This window comes from Protobothrops mucrosquamatus, unplaced genomic scaffold, assembly GCF_001527695.2.
Source record: "Protobothrops mucrosquamatus isolate PMUCROS unplaced genomic scaffold, P.Mucros_1.0 scaffold_38, whole genome shotgun sequence".
In the NCBI taxonomy this organism is placed as follows: domain Eukaryota; kingdom Metazoa; phylum Chordata; class Lepidosauria; order Squamata; family Viperidae; genus Protobothrops; species Protobothrops mucrosquamatus.
This window is the reverse complement of record NW_015386114.1, coordinates 423,256-431,818: the sequence shown is the minus strand read 5'-3', so window position 1 is coordinate 431,818 and position 8,563 is coordinate 423,256.

The following is an 8,563-nucleotide window of genomic DNA, read 5'->3' as shown; positions in this document are numbered from 1 at the left end:
TTCTTCTTCTTCTTCTTCTTCTTCTTCTTCTTCTTCTTCTTCTTCTTCTTCTTCTTCTTCTTCTTCTTCTTCTTCTTCTTCTTCTTCTTCTTCTTCTTCTTCTTCTTCTTCTTCTTCTTCTTCTGAATGTGTCTGGTTTTTTATTATTATTATTATTTTTGGTAAAGTTTAAACATTATAGGAAATGGGAGAGTTTCCATGAAGATTTTCACACCTCTCCTAATGTTACTTTTTGCTGCAAAAATCAAACTTCTCCAAACTTCGAGACAACTTTATAATGAGACTGGCAAAATCTGTAACATTAATGGCTGGAACCGTTAGACTGATTTGCTGCTAAGGCTGCGTGGGTGTGAATTTGTGTGACATCACTTCAGACAGATGGGAGAAGCATCGTGTGTGTGTGTGTGTGTGTGTGTAAATGTGGTAATTTGATCAAGTAGCTTCCTCTCTTATTTACATTCAGACAACCAGCCATGGAATGAAACGGTTCATTTAGAAATGGTTTATTTAACACTGGTGGACTTCAACTCCCAGAATTCTCTGGCTGGAGGAATTCTGAGAGTTGAAGTCCGCAAGTCTTTCAAGTTCCCAAGTTTGGATACCCCCGGCCTACACCTTTCCTTCGCGTGTGGCCCATTTTGATCAGAGAAAATTGGAGTATGTTTTTAAGGATTACGGAGTTCCGTCTGGTCCACGGGCCAAAATTGAACAAGCTTGCACAGAATAAGAATAGATGGGTTTTCTCTCCCTTCCCTGACAGAGGACAGTTTAAGCAAATGTCTTCTCGCCTTTTTGTTTATTCCACCCGTTTTTGACTGAGGAATCCCACAGTTTTGCTGGCTCCGAAAATGCCAACTCACTCCCCCCCCTCCCAAAAAAAGGGCCATAACTGAGGACAGGGAGCAGATGGCAGATCCCATTACTTTGGCTGCATCTCAGCCTTGTCTTTAGTCAAAGAGACCACAGAGACTCGCTGGCTTTCTCGGGCAGCTGATATTTCCCAGGAAAAGAGGCCAGCTCCTCTTTTAAAGCTTCGTCCAACTTTCTGCCTTTCCAGCTTCTGATAAAACTCACGTCCACATTTATCCAGGACTTTGGTAGCACCGATGCCTTATTAAGTGAATCCATCAGTGCTAAAACCTGCAGCCTTTGCAGTTTACAATGGGGGGGGGGGGGGAGAAATTAATATGTTGGCTTCTCCCCCCCAACTCTGTCTTAAATTCAGAAGTAAAATTCCAGGCATCAAATATTAAATGTGATAAAATATTTAAGTGTCCTCTTCTGCACTCCAGGGAGTTTTGTTCTTGTTAGCTAAAAGCGGTTTGCTGCAAGATTCTTTGGTCGCCTTCTTTATCCCACATAAACATAAATGAAAACAAACAAAAAGATGCAGAACAATATCCTCTTCTACATGTTTGCCTCTTTCCTGGTTGCGAAGTCTGCTGTGTGTGTGTTGGGCAGCGTGCATAATTTGCACCCAGGCTCAATCTCCTGGATGTTCCTCTTGAAGGATTGTGGACTTCCAAGAAGAATTGTCCAGCTCAAACATAACCTGGTCCTCTCCAGTTGTCCTCTGTGATTCAAACATTTTCCATTACAGATAGCACTAGCAATAGCATTTAGACTTATATGCTGCTTCACACTGCTTTACAGCCTTCTTTGAGCGATTTACAGAGACAGCCTATTCCCCCCCCCCAACAATCTGGGTCCTCATTTTACCGACTCAGAAGGATGGAAGGCTGAGTCAACCTTGAGACGGTCAGGATCAAACTGCTGGCAGTGAGCAGTGAGTCAGCCTGCAATACTGCATTCTATCCACTGTGCCACCATGGCTCAAGGAAGGAAGGAAGGCAGGAAGGAAGGAAGGAAGGAAGGAAGGAAGGAAGGAAGGAAGGAAGGGCAATAGCACTTAGACTTATATACAGCTCCATACTACTTTACCACTCTCTAAGCGGTTTACAGAGTCAGCATATTGACCGACCTCAGAAGGATGGAAGGCTGAGTCAACCTTGAGCCGGTCAGGATCGAACTCCTGGCAGTGGGCAGAGTCAGCCTGCAATACTGCATTCTATCCACTGTGCCACCAGAGCTCCCAGTAGTTTTCGACTTACCACTATTAATTCAGTGACCATTCAAAGTTTAGTTTCCTCTTTCAAAGTTTTATAAAATCAGAGGGACCTAGAATATATTTATAATTACAAGGGATTGGGGGGGTTCTTTTTCAGTGTTTTTATTTGTTGTGTTGTATTGTATTTTCCCTTTTTTTCCCCTTGCTCATTTTTATTTGATGTACTGTACATCGGTTTGAAAATGGACTGCCTTGCATAATGTAATTAATTAAAGAGAAGAAACAATAAAATAAAATATCTTAGGTTAAGGCAGAATAGAAATTGGGACCTAGTGATAAGATTGGAAATATTAATCCTAATTCCCATGTTGTTCCCACAGTGGACAACTGGATTTCATTCAAAAAGACATGTATAGCTTTCTGTTCACATTTTCCCCAACGATGGGAAATTTCAAAGCTGTAACACACATACCCCTTTGAAATATAGGCAGAAATGCCCCCTGGCCACACTATTGTGGCTCACATGTAAATTGTGACTTCTATAGAATACAGTGCAAGCTTCGCCTTGACTCCCATCTGGTTCCTGCAGCAGCTATCAATCAACAACTGACCCAGAAAATGATTTGAAAACAGTCTTCCATGCAGACGTTGTTCTGTTATAATTAATCCAACTCAATCTGTCTGCTCCATTGAGAAGGAGGGAGCTCTTCCCCAGCTCCAGATCACCTTTCAAACTTAGGCTTTGGAAGGTCAGGAGAAACTGAGAACATCTTTCAAAGAAGAGGAGGCCAACCCAGATCTTCAGAAATCACAGAGTTGGAAGGGAGCTTGGAGATCTTCTAGACCAGGGATGGCGAACCTATGGCACACGTGCCAGAGGCCGCACTCAGAGCCCTCTCTGTGGGTACGCGCACCATGCCCCGGAGATGGCAACCGTCCCTCGTGGCTGGATGCATCCCAGCACAGCTGGTTTCCCTTCCCCCATCCCATCCCTCCTGGCCTCGCCTGCTCTCCTTTTCCCAGGCACGACCCACTGCATCACCTCCTCAGCTGTCAGCCATCTGTCCAGCTCAGAGGCAGCTTCTCTGAACTTCTGATGGTGGGCTGCGGAGCCCCTTCTGATGGTGGGCTGCGGAGTGCGCCGGTTGAGAGGCCGGCAGGCTGTGGCTGCTGACAGACACTGTTGGCCCCCATGTGCTCGCTGGCCTCTGTGCAGGAGCCGATGGTGTCAGGCAGCAGCCACCCTGGCCCCTGCCTCACCCTGCAACAATGGCACCCCAGCCCTGCCTTGCCTTGCCTCACCTCACCCTGCAGGACAAGCCTCCTGCCCACTGTCCCACCTGCCAGAGACCCCCTGGATCTTCCCCAACCCTGCCCGGCCCCCACAGGCATCCCTCCCCATGAGCAACATCGAGGTGACCACGCCCACCTTGGCCACACCCACCAGTCTGCCATGACCACCACAGCCAGGCCCACCCAGCAGGCCATGCCCATCTGGCACCCGGTGATAAATAAGTGGGTTTTGGGTTGCAGTTTGGGCACTTGGTCTCTACAAGGTTTGCCATCACTGTTCTAGACCAACCCCCTGCTCAAACAGGAAACCCTACACCGTTTCAGACAAATAGCTGTCCAGTCTCTTCTTAAAAACCTCCAGTGTTAGAGCATTCACAACTTCTGGAGGCAGGTTGTTCCACTGGTTAATTGTTCTCACTGTCAGGAAATTCCTCCTTAGTTCTAGGTTGCTTCTCTCCCTGATTAGTTTCCATTTGTTGCTTCTTGTCCTGCCTTCAGGGGCTTTGGAGAACAGATTGACCCCCTCTTCCTTGGGGCAGCCCCTTAGAAACAAGAAGACCTCCAGAGTCCCTTTCAACCCCATCCGTCCCTTGTCTATCAAACAGTTGTGTCCACTTTGAGAATCAGCTTTAATTGCTTCAGCCTCATCTAGGCAATGGAGTCGCAAACTCCTTTTTTGAATATATAATTTAGTAGAGATTTATATAAAACTGGCGTTCCTCCTGTTCTCATGTTTCAGCTCTTGTCGTGAAAGAACACCACGGCTTCCAAATGCTGGTGAGTTTAGGAGAGCCAAAAAAATGATGGTTAGGGAGAGGAGGGGAAAAAAAGCAATTTTTGGCACATAAAAGGCTCATAAAATTGTCATGGCATAAATACAAAATAAACCTTCCAGCTTTGTAGTCCATCTGATTAAATGACCTAGGTCGGATCTAGAAAAGCTTAGACGATAATAAAAGTGCTGGTCTCGAGGTTGCCACTTAAAATAAATCCTTTTTATTATGCGAGATTAGAAAAAGAAGGAGAAATGGTTTTGTTTGTTTTTTTCCAACACAGGATTTGCAGCATGTTGTAACGGACAGCAGGGACAACATTGGGAATAGTAGTTTTTTTTTGGGGGGGGGGGTTTCAACCGGAGAGCAAGAAAAAAAATACTTTAAAGAAACTGGGTTAAAAATTTGAAAGATCTTTGATGATGTTTTTCAGCGCTTTGAGTCCATTTTCTCTATCGGACTGAATTTTGTAGCACGTGGCAAAGAACGATTGAAGGATTCTCTGTGTTGCTTTTTGCAAGTGTTGAATATCATCTTGAGGCAACTGAGAGAACTTCAGTGCCATTTCCTTTTAGATGGACAAAAATGAGCTTATGGAGTATTCGTGCCAACTGAGGCAGAGATAGTTTCAAAAATCTGCACACCCTGGTCCTCATCCCTGTACCCTTTGGCTAAGAGCACTCTGATTTTTGAGGGGGGGTCCTCAATGCTCTCTGAGCTTGGTTGTTTTCTTGCAGATGTTTCATTGATGATATTACCTAGTTTGGGTAATGAAACATCTGCAAGAAAACAACCAAGCTCAGAGAACACCAAGGACCCCACAATCCTCCTCCTCCTCCTCCTCCTCCTCCTCCTCCTCCTTCCTCCACTCTGAAAACCCCACTCTTTTTTAATACTTGGATAATGAAACATCTGTAAGAAAACAACCAAGCTCAAAGAGCATCAAGGACCCCACAGTCCTCCTCCTCCTCCTCCCTCCACTCTGCAAACTCCACTGTCTTCTAACACTGATGATGTTACCTAGTTTGGGTAATGGAACATCTATAAGAAAACAACCAATCTCAGAGAGCTCCATGGACCCCACAGTTCTCCTCCTCCTCCTCCTCCTCCTCCTCCTCCTCCCCCTCTCCCCCAACCCCCCCAACCCCCACTCCTTCTAGCACTGATTATGAAACATCTGCAAGAAAACCACCAAGCTCAGAGAGCACCAAGGATTCCTCCTTTCAACCCGGAGATACACATATTCTCCTGTATTGGCCCTCTGATTTTTGTCTTGCTTGGATGAGGCAGATGGGTATTGTGGTTTCTCAAGAAGCAGCTGTTAGCATCAGTGGTGGGATTCAAATAGGTGAACAATCGGTTCTTTGTGTGGATGCCACTTCCAGAAATCCATTCTGGGCCTGGGCAACAAAACATTAGCTATCGGTTCTGCTGAAGTGGTGCCAACCGGCTGAAACCCACCACTGGTTAGCATCATTGCACAAAGATGCATCAGTTGTTCAGTGACGTCATGATCCCTCTGACATCACTTCTGCCCTTTCTCTCCCACTGACACCTACACCGACGACAATCTGGAGGCAGCTAAATGTCTTGTTTTTCTCTCGGTTGATCATAATGTACCAGGGAAAGAAAACTGGAGGAAAACAGAACGAACACAAAAAGCAATGAGGTAATTTTTATTCTCCATCAGCTCTGCCAACGACACCTACAGATGTTTCAACCTCTCCCTTCTGGTCTGGATAAAGGTAGAAAAATGCAGAATACAAAATAGATGCTTCTGTCGCGAGAAAGAAATCTTGTAAATTACTATCTTGTAAAAGATAGTAATAGTAATAAAGTTGGAAGGGACCTTGGAGGTCATCTAGTCCAACCCCCTGCTCAGGCAGGAAACCCTATATCATTTCAGACAAATGGCTGTCCAGTCTCTTCTTAAAAACCTCCAGTGTTGGAGCATTCACCACTTCTAGAGGCAGGTTGTTCCACTGGTTAATTGTTGTGACTGTCAGGAAATTTCTCCTTAGTTCTAGGTTGCTTCTCTCCTTGGTCAGTTTCCATCCGTTGCTAATAATAATAATAATAATAATAATAATAATAATAATAATAATAATAATAATAATAATAATAATAATAATAGTAGTAGTAGTAGTAGTAGTAGTAGTAGTAGTAGTAGTAGTAGTAGTAGTAATGAAGTTGGAAGGGACCTTGGAGGTCATCGAGTCCAACCTCCTGCTCAGGCAGGAAACCCTATATACCATTTCGGACAAATGGCTGTCCAGTCTCTTCTTAAAAACTTCCAGTGTTGGAGCACCCACAACTTCTGGAGGCAGGTTGTTCCACTGGTTAATTGTTCTAACTGTCAGGAAATTTCTCCTTATTTCTAGGCTGCTTCTCTCTTATAAGAACCAAGACGTTTATTCCCTGCCAGCCCCACGAATGACTTTTTCATTTTCTGCGAACTACCCATTCTGGAAATGGAACTAAGCGAAGAAGTAGGAAAAAGAGAGGTTTGCACTTCTTCAAAGACCAAGACAGGTTGCCTTGAGAGAGGAAACCTCAAAAAATATGAGCGTGCCAAAAGCTACATCTCCGGGGCCGTCTGTGATGGCGGATCAGAACACGAGTGAGGTCTGAAAGGCTGGAATGTATATAGAAGTTCATTGAGGGTCTTCAAAAGACATTTGCTGGAAGCCCCTTTTAGAGAATGTAGGCTTTGAGGTTTTGGCATGAACATGTCACAGTTGCCCAGCTTCAAAGCCTTTCCAAGGCATTGTTCTCTTGAATCTCTGCTTTTCTTGAGAAGGTTTTCAGTACAGGTAATCCTCGACTTTCGACTGTTCATTTAATGACCGTCCCAAGTCACAACGGCACTGAAAAAAGTGACTTTTGACCGCTTTTCACAGCTACGACCTTTGCAGCATTCTCACAGTCACGTGATCAAAATTCAGACGCTCGGGAACTAACTCGTATTTACGATGGTCGCAGCATCCTGGCGGGGGGGTGTCACGCAATCCCCTTTTGTGACCTTCTGACAAACAAAGTCAAGGGGGGGAGCCTGGTTCACTTAACAACCAGGTTACTACCTTTACAACTCAGGGATTCACTTAACAACTGTGGGAGGAAAGGTTGTAACATGGGGCAAAATTCACTTCACAAATGTCTCACTTAACAACAGAAAGTTTGGGTTCAAGTCAAGGTTTACCTGTAGCTCCTTTCTTATTTCAAAATTATCTACTAAGACTTCCAATTCTGTGGTGTTTCTACAGCCAAAGCAACTTTTTTTTCTCCTGGCATCTTGGCTGACGTTCATGCCCACCTGCCACTTACTACATTCCTTTTTTTCCTTAGGGGTGGAAATTGGTTGGATGCATTTAATGTTTGAATTATTGCTGTTTGCAAGGTCTGGCTTTACTGTATAATTGACCCCAGTTTTCTGCCCAAGCTACGCCTACGCAAATTTTGGCAACATTAATTTTATTTGACCTTTTATTTATTTTTGGCAATGCAGACTTGAAACATTTCAGATGGTAATAGGATCTGGGGAAGCAATTTGGGTTTGTTTTTTTTAAGATGTACCCAAGAATGAAGTCTACAGTGTGCTGTACAGTGTGTGTACCTATTGTGTTTGGGATCGACAATTGCAGGCAGCAATGCTGATAAAGAAATCAGGAGCGTGAAATGTAAAATTCCTGAAGAAAAGTTAGAAATGCAAATTCTTCTAGGATTCTTGTTTTAAAGAAAAACCATTAATATTAAGTAGCCCATGGGGTAATGTTGTAGCAGAGATTTACCCGTGGGCTATCAAGAGACAATCCTGAGCTATATTCAGGCATTTTTTTTAATTTGGCCACCAGCAAAATCTTGAAAAGAAATCACTTCAGCAGAGCTAAAGTTCCTAAGACAGTTCACTGCCTGAGGCAAAGGACGAGATTTCATATGCAGGAACTGATCAGGCTGGTGGCGCATGGTTACTTCTTTCAACCCCAACCACTGGCACAGGCCCATGTGCCATGGATGCCAACCGTGGCCTCCACCAAGAGGGAATGCACCCAATTAAAAAAATAACCAGAGGCTGAATTTGGGTGCTGAATTTGTCTAATGGTAGTACTTGCAGGGTATCACCTCTGATACCCTGCATGACAAGAGAGGGAGGGAGGGAGGGAGGCAGGAGAGGAAAGAAGGTGAGGGAGGGAGGGAAGGAGAAAGAAAGGAGAGGGAGGGAGGGAAGGAAGGAAGGAAGAGAGGGAGGGAGGGAGGGAGGAAGGAAAGAAAGGGGAAGTAAGTAAGTAGGGAAGGAAGGAAGGAAGGAAGAAAGGAAAGAAGGGAGGGAGGGAGGGAAGAAGGAAGGAAGGAAGGAGAGAAAGGGTAAGTAAGTAAGTAGGGAAGGAAGGGAGGGAGGGAGGAAGAAAGGAAGGAGAGAAAGGGGAAGTAA